This window comes from Podarcis bocagei, assembly GCF_964188305.1.
Source record: "Podarcis bocagei genome assembly, chromosome: 3".
NCBI classification, from domain to species: Eukaryota; Metazoa; Chordata; class Lepidosauria; order Squamata; family Lacertidae; genus Podarcis; species Podarcis bocagei.
The window spans coordinates 58,316,189-58,331,196 of record NC_138127.1 but is presented as its reverse complement, the minus strand read 5'-3'; positions in this window follow the sequence as shown (position 1 = coordinate 58,331,196).

The following is a 15,008-nucleotide window of genomic DNA, read 5'->3' as shown; positions in this document are numbered from 1 at the left end:
ATAACTGAAGTCACTCTTGCTATAATGTTGAACATGAAATATATTTAGGTTCTATGCACATACATATGGCATATACTAGTATGTCAAAGCATAATAGGTTCTTCCGTACTGAAGAGCACACAAACAACCAAGATTATAGCAGGTGGCTAGGCAGCTTGGCCAGAACAGAGCAGCTATCCCTTTCTGGCTTGAAGGCCACACTGAGGACTGGCCACCCCTCTGAGTGCATGCACACAACCATTCTCATTTGCACACCTCCACATACAGCAGATACACACATGCAGTGGGTGGGTGGGTGGGTGGGTGGGTGGGTGGGGTGGAAACAAACTCAGCAGACATTTAACAGCACACACACATAGACACAGCAGCAGAAAGACAATGCTGGTTTCCTTGCGTCTTAGAATCATAGAATCATAGAGTTGGAAGAGACCACAAGGGCCATCGAGTCCAACCCCCTGCCAAGCAGGAAACACCATCAGAGCACTCCTGACATATGGTTGTCAAGCCTCTGCTTAAAGACCTCCAAAGTAGGAGACTCCACCACACTCCTTGGCAGCAAATTCCACTGTCGAACAGCTCTTACTGTCAGGAAGTTCTTCCTAATGTTTAGGTGGAATCTTCTTTCTTGTAGTTTGGATCCATTGCTCCGTGTCCGCTTCTCTGGAGCAGCAGAAAACAACCTTTCTCCCTCCTCTATGTGACATCCTTTTATATATTTGAACATGGCTATCATATCACCCCTTAACCTCCTCTTCTCCAGGCTAAACATGCCCAGCTCCCTTAGCCGTTCCTCATAAGGCATCGTTTCCAGGCCTTTGACCATTTTGGTTGCCCTCCTCTGGACACGTTCCAGTTTGTCAGTGTCCTTCTTGAACTGTGGTGCCCAGAACTGGACACAGTACTCCAGGTGAGGTCTGACCAGCACAGAATACAGTGTCACTATTACTTCCCTTGATCTAGATGCTATACTCCTATTGATGCAGCCCAGAATTGCATTGGCTTTTTTAGCTGCCGCGTCACACTGTTGGCTCATGTCAAGTTTGTGGTCAACCAAGACTCCTAGACCCTTTTCACATGTTCCCGGAGCTGTTTACTGCAATGTCAGATGGAGAAGAAGTCCTTTTAAAAGCAAGAAGAGGTGCTCGGTTGAGAGACTTGAAGGTGTTTTAGATGCCCCAAGGCCTATTGTGGAAGAGGAGAAAGCAGAAAATAGGTTAATATTGGCTTTTTTATAAAAAGGCTATATTGGGGGGAGTTTGGGGAGGATGCAAAAAGCTTGCAGCCTAGCCTACAAGCACCAGATTTAGGGCAGTGCAGGCAGTTTCCTTGCACCAGGCACCGAGCTGAGGGAGGCAAAATTGAGAAGATCCATAATTTGAGAAGATCCATTTGAAGGCACCAAATTTTGGTCATGCACAGGGTGCCATATTATGAAAGATTACCAAAGTCCATCCCTCAGCCAGCCCTGATGTGAATCAAAATACATACTGAAAAGAAGAGGAATACAAGATTTTAAAATATTTTTATTTTACAGATAGCATATAGCTACCTACCTACCTACCTAACTCTGACTTTCTTGGGATTCTGATTCTAAACCGGAAGCAGAAATAACTTACCAAAACTTTTCATAACTTGCTTGTGGATGCTGGCTCCCTCTCTCCCCTTGTTAGAATGTTTCATCAAAATGGAAGTTGGCAAAGTGTGCTGCACTCTTTGGAAGTAATGAAAAAAGATGTCAAAGCTTGTTAAGGTCAGTGAGCAAAACAGTGTGGATTGCATAGCATTATGAAATTATTAATTTAAAAATTTATATATGAATAAAAGCATCTGGTGAATGAGTAAGAGTAATTTCTTTCACTTGGCTAATTTAAATGCCAGCTGTCTCTGTCCTCAACCATATTTTCTCATAAAAGCTTTTACAGAGTGTCTGCTTATGAAAATGCAGAATTTATGGAGAGTGCAGGGCTAGGTAGGTATACACAGATTTCAGCCTATCTTTATAAGGGTATATCAGTTGATTGAAAAATTAAATGTTAAATTTGCAAAATGGCTGAAGGATATATTTTGTACCACTTTTGGGAAACACATGGGTTTGGAAAATTAAAGCATTCCACACGGGAATTAATCAGATCTTTTTTTTTTCTTTGTAATTATCAAGCTGTAGGACGCGGGTGGCGCTGTGGGTAAAAGCCTCAGTGCCTAGGGCTTGCCGATCGAAAGGTCGGCGGTTTGAATCCCCGCGGCGGGGTGCGCTCCTGCTGCTCGGTCCCAGCGCCTGCCAACCTAGCAGTTCAAAAGCACCCCCGGGTGCAAGTAGATAAATAGGGACCGCTTACTGGCGGGAAGGTAAACGGCGTTTCCGTGTGCTGCGCTGGCTCGCCAGATGCAGCTTCGTCACACTGGCCACGTGACCCGGAAGTGTCTCCAGACAGCACTGCCCCCCGGCCTCTTGAGTGAGATGGGCGCACAACCCTAGAGTCTGTCAAGACTGGCCCGTACGGGCAGAGGTACCTTTACCTTTAGGGCACATTTTGGGGAACATTTATGTACATTTGGAATATTGACTGATTCAATTATGTAGTTCACCTAGTCAGAACCAGTGCAAGGGCTGCTACAAGTGCAATGGGGCATTCCTTCCTCTCCTCTCCCTGGGTGCCTTCACAACCCCCCCCCCCATCCCAATTGGCTATGGTGAGAGCAAGAGGGAAGGACAGGGAGGTAGCTCGGTTGAGCAGTCAAAAATACTTGCATGGGCACAACATTTTAGCACGACATTGAGTTCTTCTGATTGTGTGATGCCTCCTTATGATTACAGCCAAACGTGTCAGGTGGACATTTTGGACACATACATACACGTTACTGTAAGAGTTACCATAAGAGCAGGAGTGGCTCACCTGGTGAGGCAGAACTGCAACATTGCCACCACTCATCAAGAGGGGAAGGTTGAGATGGTGTCAAGGTCAGGGCCGTGTGGATGCTTTGGTGGAACCAATCCAGTGCTCCAGCTGGTACATCCGGTCCTCCCAAGCTTACTGCTGCCTCACTCCTCATGGTATAGGGCAGTGATGGTGCTGCCAGGAGCTTATTGCTCCATTGTTCAGTCCAGACACTGGGGTCCAGCTCCGAGGGCCTTCTGGTCATTCCCTCACTGTGAGAAGTGAGGGTACAGGGAACCAGGCAGAGGGCCTTCTCGGTAGTGGTGCCCACCCTGTGGAATGCCCTCCCATCAGATGTCAAGGAAATAAATAATGGTCTGACTTATAGAAGACATCTGAAGACAACCCTGTTTAGGGAAGTTTTTAATGTTTGATGTTTTATCATGTTTTTAATATTCTGTTGGGAGCCAGATGATGTATCATCATCATCATTATCTCCATCCCACCAGACAAGTCACTCGGCAAGTCATTCTTGCATAAAAGTGCTACTGCACTCATGTATGTGGGCAATGGTCAGCTTACTGGCCACTATGAAAACATAAAGTTAGAGTAGATAGGGCTTGGGTTCCTAACCACTCCGGTAATAATAGGATAAGAGAGAGCATGTAGGAGGGAGTATGTCATGTGGTATGTTCCTAAGCCAACTCCATCAGGAACTGGAGAGCTTATATTGGCACTTAGCCCATGAAGTCTTCTTATCACTACCATCATTGTGATTTCCAAACATTACAGCAGTAGCATAGAATCCAATTTACTGCATTGATAAAAGATCAAGCTTGCCTTTCAACCTGAATTTTCAAGTTCTCAAAGTGAAGCTCTCCAAAGGGAGAACAATATTAAAATATACATTAAACAAACTAAACCATCAGTAGAATTAACTTGGAAGCAGGGAGAATAACGTGTAACCAACAGACCCCACACGCTAACATAAATGCAAACTTTTTTAGACAATAAAGTTTTGAACTTTTGAATAAGTAAGCAGAGGACAGGGTGATTAAAGTTGAAAATAAATCAGATACTTAGGAAAATAAAGTCAACAACTTTGATTAAGTTCAGCAAGAGATGATGGATAAGCAGCTAGACACAGATAAATGAATATTTCTGATTAGCAAGTAAATAATTAGACTGGGTTGATGAACTTGATAACAAGATTGATAAAAATTACCCTCAACTTTGTGGGTGCTTATGTGGGGTGTCGGTGAGAGTACAGGTGATGCAGCTCATATATTTTATCGAATGACAGATTTTTCTTTATGGGAAGGATAGATGTTGTTGGAAGGAAATGTCAGTCATGACAAAATTTTGTTCATTAGGATTTGATAAACAAGTTCACGATATTATGTTGTGTTTACCAGTCAAGGCTTAGAAAATTCCTTCAGAAGCAATCCTGGCAAAAACCAGGTATGATGACACAGTAGAAGCATATATGGTTTTTCCCCCTGAAAACATTCTTAAGCCCCCTTCCCATGTTTTTCACAGGAACAGACAATATGTGTTAAATTGTACTATGAGGTGGCATTTTTAACTCCATCTCTCATGTCACATGGCTCCTCTGAGACCACACATTTGCCATCCATGTATGAGTGTAATGTCTGAGGTTAATATGAAGGCATCTATGTGCAGAGGCTTCATTAGATACAAGAACACTGATCATACATGGTTCCAGGAGAAATCTTATGTTTGAAGGCTTTCTCACCTCACATGTCCATTAGACATTCATGCTGACATGTGGATGACAAGAATGGAGCCAGGATGAGCTGTGTGACTTTGAGTGGGAGGGCTAACTTTGCAAGCCCCTTTCAATGTAATTTGCCTTTATTGCAAGTAGCTGTCACGAACACACCAGCTCCAAGTGTAATCTCGCAGCCAGCTGCAGAATGCAGTCAGGAACAGGGAGGCTGGGCTTTTACGCCAACACATGAGAGCCCACAGCTGCCAGCATCAAGTCTCCGTGACCTTGGACAGCCAGCTGATAAGGGAGGACGGAGAGCAGATTGGAACACAGCCAAAGTTTCCTGGAAATCCAAACAGGCACGGAAAGCCACAGAGACAGGAAAGGGCTGCAGCTGACCAAATAAGTCCGAGGCGTAGGCGTATAGGAAGGCTGCTACACAGGAAGCAAAATAAGAGACGTCAAGGTTGAAGGGTCAATCTCTTCTGTCAACACAGGAAGAACTCCTCAGAAGGGTCAACTGAGTGATGGGGGCCAGAGACTTGCTAGAGCCATCTGGAGATAATTGCTTGTTTTTTGCAATAAATCCTCCTTTTTAATTATGTACGCTTACTGTGTTATCAAGTCGGGAACCTGGACTCCTAACAGTAGCATATGAAGGGGTTTTATGAAAGTACATTTACTGAAACGTATTCCTTAGATTTTCTTGTGCGTTCCATGCCATTAACGTCACACCTAATTATGTGCATTTGTGCGAGTATCCTTAGGTTTTTAAGGTGTGTATATTAAATCTGAGGCAGAAAGACAAATATTAGTAGATCAAATTTTTAAAAGTGGATAAGGTGTGTGTTGGGGGACTAACCATGCCGGCACTCTACTGAATCAATGGATATGTATATGTTTACAAAAGTTCCTTTGCTATCTTAATGTTACCACAGTTGCGGAGGCAGGATTTTATTTAGGAAAGAGAGGATCTGGACTAAGCTGGCCACTCCTTCACTAAATCCCTCTCTGTTGTCCCAACACTTGTGATTTCTGCATGTCATCATCACATGAAGTTGCACTGGCACATAGGGTTCAGTAGAAATCCTATCCCTGTCCAACTGGCACAATTCTAGGATTGCCAGCTAGATGCCAGCTAGATGCATAATCATACAGAGAGCTCCATGCCTCCCCTCCATTTTTTTGTTATTCATGATGCAATGCAATCTCAGTGATATCTGTATGTTTTGATACTGTATATAGACAGCAGTTGTAAATAACTATTCTCCTTTTTTATCTTTGAACAGTCAATGAATGTAAATGCATTTGTTTGCTTTTTATGTTAAAAATGTCCAAGAATATATATATATATATATATATATATATATATATATATATATATATATATATAAAATCTACACACACACACACACACACACACACACAAAATACTTTGCAACCAAATATATTGAAATGTTGAAATGTTCTGGGGAAAAATATTACTGAATTTATATGAGCACTATATGCGAGACAAAATGTGAGATTTCACGATTTTACAAGAAAAACACATTAGCTGCTTTTATACAAAAGAGAGAGGTTAATTTGATTCTGGGTTGTAATAGAGGTTAAGTATAAGCCTTTAATGTTCTCAAGATCATCTCCAAATAATAATTCTTCCACAGAAATGATTCACTTGCAATTCAGGCAGACAAAATGGAGAAAATGGTGAGACAATGTCTACAAGTAGTAGTGAAGATTTAAAACTCCTGAGGCAAACTTTAATATTCCCATTTTTTTTAAGAGCTGGAAATGTGTTTCAAAATAATGTAGGTGTTGGATTAGGTGCCTAAATCAAGGCTTCTCTCTTTATTTAAAAAAAGATATTTATTAGAAGTTTAGAAATTACAAAAAAAAGAAAAAAAGAAAACAACAAAAAATTCAACAAGACATACATTTCATTTTTTTTTTTATAAAATTTTTATTGGTTTTACAACATTTTTAAGAAAAACAAACAAACACAAAAAGTGACAGACATACATGAATAGTTTCAAACATATTTTCATAAACCTCTTTTCTTGAACTTCCCCATACCCCCCCTCTCTGCATCCCAATGTCCATAATTCAACTAGCAACTCCCAGTTGTTACTTTCTAATCTCTGTCATCTTAGTCCTCTTTTATAGTCTAGCCTTGTATCCCTGTACCCTTTTGCTTCTGGAAACCACAAACATTTTAGCATTCATTAAGTTTATAGTAGTCCTTAAGATAACTTTTAAATTTTCTCCATTCTTCTTCCACCGTCTCTTTTCGTTGATCACGGATTCTGCCTGTCATCTCGGCCAGTGTCATATAGTCCATCACTTTCATCTGCCATTCTTCCAAAGTGGGTAAATCTTGTGTCTTCCAATACTTTGCGATAAGTATTCTTGCTGCTGTTGTGGCATACATGAAGAAAGTTCTATCTTTCTTTGTCACCAATTGGCCGACAATGCCCAAGAGGAAGGCCTCTGGTTTTTTAGAAAAGGTACATTTAAGTACCTTTTTCATTTCATTATAGATCATTTCCCAGAAGGCCTTTATCTTCGGGCATGTCCACCAAAGGTGATAGAAAGTGCCTTCAGTCTCTTTACACTTCCAACATTTATTGTCGGGCAAATGATAGATTTTTGCCAGTTTGACTGGGGTCATGTACCACCTGTAAACCATTTTCATAATGTTTTCCTTTAAGGCATTACATGCCGTAAATTTAATACCGGTGTTCCATAACCATTCCCAGTCAGCTGACATAATGTTATGTCCAACATCTTGAGCCCACTTAATCATAGCCGATTTAACTGTTTCATCCTGTGTGTTCCATTTCAACAACAAGTTGTACATTCTAGATAGATTCTTAGTATTGGGTTCTAACAATTCAGTCTCTAGTTTTGATTTTTCCACCTGGAAACCGATTTTCCTATCCTGTTTAAAGAATTCCATTATTTGGCGATATTGGAACCAATTTTCTACTTTATGCTTCAATTTCTCCTGACTTTGTAGTTTGAATTTATCTCCATCCTGTTCTAAGATTTCCCAATACTTCGGCCATCCGACCTCCATATTGAGTTTCTTCACTGCTTTAGCCTCCACTGGTGACACCCATCTAGGGGTTTTATTTTCCAATAGATCTTTATATCTTATCCAAACATTAAATAATGCTTTTCTAACAATGTGATTTTTAAAGGCACTGTTAACTTTATCATACCAAAGATATGCATGCCAACCGAAAGCATTATTGAAACCTTCCAGATCCAAGATGTCCGTGTTCTCGAGGAGCATCCATTCTTTCAGCCAGCAAAAAGCTGCTGCCTCATAATACAATTTTAGGTCCGGCAGGGCAAAACCCCCTCTTTCTTTAGCGTCAGTCAATATTTTAAATTTAATTCGGGGCTTTTTGCCCTGCCAGACAAATTTCGAGATGTCTTTGTGCCACCTCTTAAAACATTCCATCTTGTCAAGAATCTGCAAGGTCTGAAACAAAAACAACATTCTAGGCAATACATTCATTTTAATTACTGCAATTCGGCCTAACATTGACAGTTTCAAATTTGACCATATTTCTAGATCTTTTTTAATTTCTGACCAACATTTTTCATAGTTGTCCTTATACAAATTCACATTCTTAGATGTTAAATAAACCCCTAGGTATTTCACCTTCTTGACCACAGTCAAACCTGTTTCCTCTTGAAATTTCTCCTTTTCCATATCTGTTAGATTTTTCCCTAAAACTTTAGTTTTTTGCTTATTCAACTTAAATCCAGCTACCTGGCCAAATTGTTGTATTATTTCTAGGACCTTTTTCGTACTAGTGTTTGGCTCTTGCAAAGTCAATACTAGGTCATCTGCATACGCTCTTAACTTATACTGTTTAGCTCCGACCTGCACACCTTTGACCTGCTGGTCATTTCTTATCATATTCAGCAACACCTCCAGAACTGAAATAAAAAGTAATGGGGAAATTGGGCACCCCTGTCGTGTTCCTTTTTCTATCTTAAGTTCCTCAGTCACGACATTATTTACAATCAGTTTAGCTTTTTGTTCAGAATATATTGCAGCCATACCATTCTCAAAACCCTGGCCTACCCCCATCCCATGAAGATTCTTCCTCATAAAACTCCAAGAAATATTATCGAAGGCTTTCTCCGCATCCACAAAGATCAATACTGCTTTAGTGTTTATATTCACCTCTAGCTTTTCCAAAATGTCTATTACATTCCTTACATTATCTGCTAGGTGTCTCTTAGGGAGAAAGCCTGCTTGGTCTCCATGAATCTTCTCCATCAAGACTCTTTTAAATCTTTTTGCCAAAATGTCTGCAAAAATTTTGTAATCCACATTAAGCAGTGATATTGGGCGGTAGTTCTTAAGTTGGGTCTTTTCAGTCTCTGACTTTGGTATGAGTGAAATATATGCCTCTTTCCACGATTCAGGTGCCCTTTTTCCCTCAAGGATCTCATTACAAACTTCTCTTAGTGGTTGAGTCAGCCATTCCTTCAGCGATTTGTAGTATCTGGAAGTCAGTCCATCTGGTCCCGGAGATTTGCCCAATTGCATATTCTGAATGGCAGCCTCTATCTCTTGTTCTGAGATTCTCTGGTTCAAATCCATCTTACTTTGATGAGAGATGTTTCGTAGTCCATATCTTCCAAGGAATTTATCTATATCTTCTTCATTTTGCGGGCCTTGAGTGTAAAGTTTTTTAAAATAACTTAAAAAGCAATTTCTAATTTCATTGGGTTTAGATATGTTCTTTCCATCCACCTCTAGGCTTGTAACTGTATTTAATTTCTGCCTTTTCTTCAGTTGCCATGCCAAAAGTTTACCACATTTATTTGCTGATTCAAAAGTCTTTTGCTTCATTTGCTTTATCTTCCATTCAATCTCTTGGTTCATCAATTCCATATATTGTGTTTGATATAACTTGATCTCTCTTAAAATATCCTGAGACTTTGGTTTTGTTCTTAATTTCCTCTCTCCTTCCTTTATCATTTCCAAAATCTTCTCTTTTTTCTCAGTTTGTTTTTTCCTCTTTATTGAATTTTGTTGAATCAAAAATCCTCTCATAACCGCTTTACTTGCGTCCCAGATCACTCTTTTCTCCACGTCGGTCCTCAAATTTATTTCAAAATAGTCTTTTAGGGTCTTTTGGGCCTTCGTGAGAATCTCCTTATCTCGAAAGAGGGTGTCATTCATTCTCCATCTAAATTGACCAGTTATTGTGAGTTTCATCTCCATCTTCACGGCGTTATGGTCGGAGCAAGTTTTTGGGCAGATTTCCACTTTCTTAATCTTTGGAGCCAGTCCACTAGTAACCCAGATTTGGTCAATTCTGGTCCAGGTCATCATTGCTTGGGAGAAAAAGGTTCCCTCTCTCTCCAGAGGGTTCCTTGTTCTCCAAATGTCTATCAAGTCCATGTTTTCTGTCATTTCGAAAAAAGTCTTAGGGAGTCTCCCTTCTTTAGTGACTGTTAGTCTTTGTGCCTTGTCCATATTAGTGGAGACCACGCCATTCATGTCTCCCATGATTATCATATTGTAATCCAGATAGTCCGTCAAAGTTTCATGAAGTCTCTTAAAGAAGTCAGATTTGCCTTCATTTGGTGCATAAATTCCAACAACTAGAAATTTTTCTCCTTGTACTTGTATCTCCACAGCCAGATATCTCCCTTGTTCATCTTTGAATATCATTTTTGGAGCCCATTTCTCCTTCACATATATTACCACTCCTCTCTTCTTAACTTTGTCTGATGAAATAAATTCTTGTCCTAGCCTTTTATTTGTGAGTAATCTCCTGTGGGCTCTGGTTATGTGAGTTTCTTGTAAACATATCAAGTCCAGTTGTTCTCTATTCAAAATATGAAATACTTGTCTTCTCTTCAAAGGCCCATTCAGTCCATTACAATTCCAACTAAGGAATTGCAAAGCCATCTTGTTATTTTCTTAAGGCTCCTCCAACAGCTCCAAGTTGTTGCTCTTCTTCTGATGGTGGTGGTTTTTGTCCAAACGAGAGATTCAGGATATCCAGTGCTCTCCTCTGTTCTGCAAGTACGTCCACAGTCCCCTTCTGTAGGTCCTCCTGGTATCTTGCCAAAAATTTGTCTTTATCTTGAATTGTCTTTATTTTCACTTTCTTTGCCTTGTAGTCGAATGACAGTCCTTGTGGGAACTCCCACCTGAAACGGATAGAATTTTTCTTTAGCAAAAGAACCAAGTCCTTGTAGAAGTTTCTTAAATCCAAAATATATTTTGGGATGTCTTTGAAGATCTGTACAGCTGAATTTCCAATTTGCAAGGCCTTTTCAAAGTGTAGTCCTAATATTTTATCTCTTTCCTCCTTGGATCTGAGTGTAATCAAGCAGTCTCTCGGTGTCTTTCTATCTTGCTTTTTACCCAGTCTAAAAGCAGTCGTAATTTTAAATTCGTCTTCCTCAAGGTCCCAGCAATCCGCAAACTCCCGTGTCAAATATTCCACAAGGTTGTCTCTTTCATTCTCCGGAATCAGTCTTAATTTTAAATTTCTCTCTTTCCTCTGTAACTCCCACAAGGCCAAAGTTGCATCATGCTCATAGACCTTCTTGGCAAGTGGCTCTAATTTCTCCTGTGTCTCTCCGGCAGTGGCTTTTGCCTCTTCGGCAATTTGGCGCGTGGTGGCGTTTTCCTCCACCAATTTGTTTATAGATTCTGTATTCTGGTTTAATCTTGCTGATATTTCTGTTAATTTTTGTGTGTTCTCTGAAGTCTGTTTTGTCAAAGACTCCAGAGTTTGGTTTATCTTGAGCAAGGCCTCTGTCACAGCTTCCATAGAGACGGCTACTCCTTTGTCTTGTCCTGTTGTTCCTGCTGATCCGGCTGTTGCGCCTGAAATTGAGCCTCTTTTCTTTGCCTGTTGCAGCTGCAGCTGTTGTTGTTGTTGTTGTTGCTTGATCTTGGCTCTTGTAACTATCTCTTCTTGTGGGCCACTCATGTCAAGGTCAATTCCCACGGGATTATTCTCCCTTGGAAAATTCCACTGTCTTAGGCCGTACCAAGTTTTACTTTATCCTCTAGAGGGAGCAAATCAAAATGGCCATAGAACGGGATTTCCAAATACAAAAACAAAGGAGACAGTCCAAGATGTAAAAAAGAAGGAGATTAACACAGTCAAAGTCAATGTTGCTAAAGACTTATAACTTCAAATTGCCACAGTTGCCCAGTTTATATTGTTTCTTCTTATGATATACAGTGATCAGGCACTGTGGAAACTTTGTATCAAAGTATCACTTCACAGGAAAAAGTCAGTTCAGTGTACTAAAAAGGCAGACCGTTTCATGCTTTCAAATAGGTGAGATAGCAGAGGTTTTTTTCCTCCAAATAGATCATGCAGTTGTTGGTCAAATTCACCTCCCCTCTGCCCTGCTTGCTAGAGGGGAGATCAAAGGTCTAAATGTCCGGTTTATATGATCAAAGAGCAGGTTTAAACGGATGCAAGTTTAGAGTTCCGTTGCTTTCACTTTCATGCAGTCGGGGGGAGGCAGACTTCCTTTGCTTAAATCTCCCCGTTTTTAGCCCAATTTCTAAAATTTTAAAGGGTCCCGATTATTTTCCAGCTCTTACTCACGGGAATTCAGTCCAAATTTTCTTTTCAGGAAGGAATCGGCGCTCTCCGCTTATGGCGACGCGGCTTCACTTCGCAGGCTGGGTAGCGACTCTCAGCACCGCGCTCTCTCCCGATGTCGATCCGTAGCCTTTAAAAAGGCTCTTTCACGGTACCGGGGGGGGCGCGAAGGTGCCCACCGAGTCTCCTTGTTCTCAGGCTTCAGCGCCTGGGATTTTAGGGGTCCCCCGCTCGCCGTAGCGGGTAAGACCCGAACTTGCGAAGCAGTCCTTCTCCGGAGCTCGGAGGTAGGACCGCCATTAAGCGCTGGCACCGACCGGAAGTCCCAAGACATACATTTCAATACATAAAAAAGGAAAATAAAAAACATAAAAACCAATACAACAATAAAAAACACACATCCAATACTCCATATCTTTATCTTTCATTTGCTTGTTTCCTTGACCTCCTCATGCCTCCCTTTTTGTATTCTAGTTTAGTTAATCTTTCCAGCAAATTCTTTCCATCTTTCTCAATTTTTGTTAAGTAATTTATCTTAACGGTCTAACATATTAATTCACTCAGCAAATCCTTGCTATCTTTCACTGTGTTCTGTCATTCAATTTACCTTAATTTATTTTAACCTTATCTTACCATAAAATACCTTAAAGCTTAAAACTTAATATTTATTTATACATAACTCCTTATATCATTTCTACTAAAGCCAAATAATTTCATTCCAACATTTTTCCTAATACTCATTAGTTCTACACTAATTCTCAAAATAAATTTTTTAAAAAACTTTCTTCCAATCTTCATCCAACGTCTCTTCTTCCTGGTCTCGGGTTATGTCAGTCCTTACTGTCCATTCCATCTAGTCCATCAACCTGGTGCTCTTATGTCCGAGGCTCTTAAGTCTCTTCCATGCCCCTTCTGCAGATCTTCTTCTTGTTTATACCTGCACTTTACCTTGTCTTCTGTTGATCTTTTTCTTAGTTTCTTTCCTTTCTCAATGAGGAATAGGTCTCGGGGAGACTCCGACCCAAAAATATCTCCATCTCCCCTCAGCAGATCAGCCCATTCCCCACAGTCCCATTCCCCACACTCAGCACTGTAGTCCAAAAAGTATTTAAAAGCATGTTTCAAAGACCCTCCAAAATTAAAAGCCCCCACAACTCCAACCCCCCCCCCGGCCCACTCCAGATTCAATCTTCAAGAACAGCGGCTTATGCTCCTGCAGGGCCTTGGGTCTCTCCATTTGTGTTACTTGAGGTTTGACAGCGACCTCCTCCATTATCTTCTGCACTTGCACTTGCCCTGTCAAAACAAGTTCCTGAGTTGGTTCCTGAATCATAGAATCATAGAGTTGGAAGAGACCACAAGGGCCATCGAGTCCAACCCCCTGCCAAGCAGGAAACACCATCAGAGCACTCCTGACATATGGTTGTCAAGCCTCTGCTTAAAGACCTCCAAAGTAGGAGACTCCACCACACTCCTTGGCAGCAAATTCCACTGTCGAACAGCTCTTACTGTCAGGAAGTTCTTCCTAATGTTTAGGTGGAATCTTCTTTCTTGTAGTTTGGATCCATTGCTCCGTGTCCGCTTCTCTGGAGCAGCAGAAACCAACCTTTCTCCTTCCTCTATGTGACATCCTTTTATATATTTGAACATGGCTATCATATCACCCCTTAACCTCCTCTTCTCCAGGCTAAACATGCCCAACTCCCTTAGCCGTTCCTCATAAGGCATCGTTTCCAGGCCTTTGACCATTTTGGTTGCCCTCCTCTGGACACGTTCCAGTTTGTCAGTGTCCTTCTTGAACTGTGGTGCCCAGAACTGGACACAGTACTCCAGGTGAGGTCTGACCAGAGCAGAATACAGTGGCACTATTACTTCCCTTGATCTAGATGCTATACTCCTATTGATGCAGCCCAGAATTGCATTGGCTTTTTTAGCTGCCGCGTTACACTGTTGGCTCATGTCAAGTTTGTGGTCAACCAAGACTCCTAGATCCTTTTCACATGTACTGCTCTCAAGCCAGGTGTCCTCCATCTTGTATTTGTGCCTCTCATTTTTTTTGCCCAAGTGCAATACTTTACATTTCTCCCTGTTAAAATTCATCTTGTTTGTTTTTGCCCAGTTCTCTAATCTGTCAAGGCCGTTTTGAAGTGTGATCCTGTCCTCTGGGTGTTAGCCACCCCTCCCAGTTTGGTGTCATCTGCAAATTTGATCAGGATGCCCTTGAGTCCATCATCCAAGTCGTTGATAAAGATGTTGAATAAGACCGGGCCTAAGACAGAACCCTGTGACACCCCACTAGTCACTCTTCTCCAGGATGAAGAGGAACCATTGATGAGCACCCTTTGGGTTCGGTCAGTCAGCCAGTTACAAATCCACTGAGTGGTAGCATAGTCAAGACCGCATTTTACCAGCTTCTTTACAAGAATATCATGGGGCACCTTGTCAAATGCCTTGCTGAAATCAAGGTAGGCTACATCCACTGCGTTCCCTTCATCTACCAGGCTTGTAATTCTGTCAAAAAATGAGATCAGGTTAGTCTGACATGACTTATTTTTCAGAAATCCATGCTGACTATTGGTGATCACAGCATTCCTTTCTAGGTGCTCACAGACTGTTTGCTTGATGATCTGCTCCAGAATCTTCCCTGGTATTGATGTCAGACTGACTGGGCGGTAATTATTTGGGTCCTCTCTTTTCCCCTTTTTGAAAATAGGGACAACATTTGCCCTCCTCCAGTCTGCCAGGACTTCGCCTGTTCTCCAGGAATTCTCAAAGATGACTGCCAGTGGT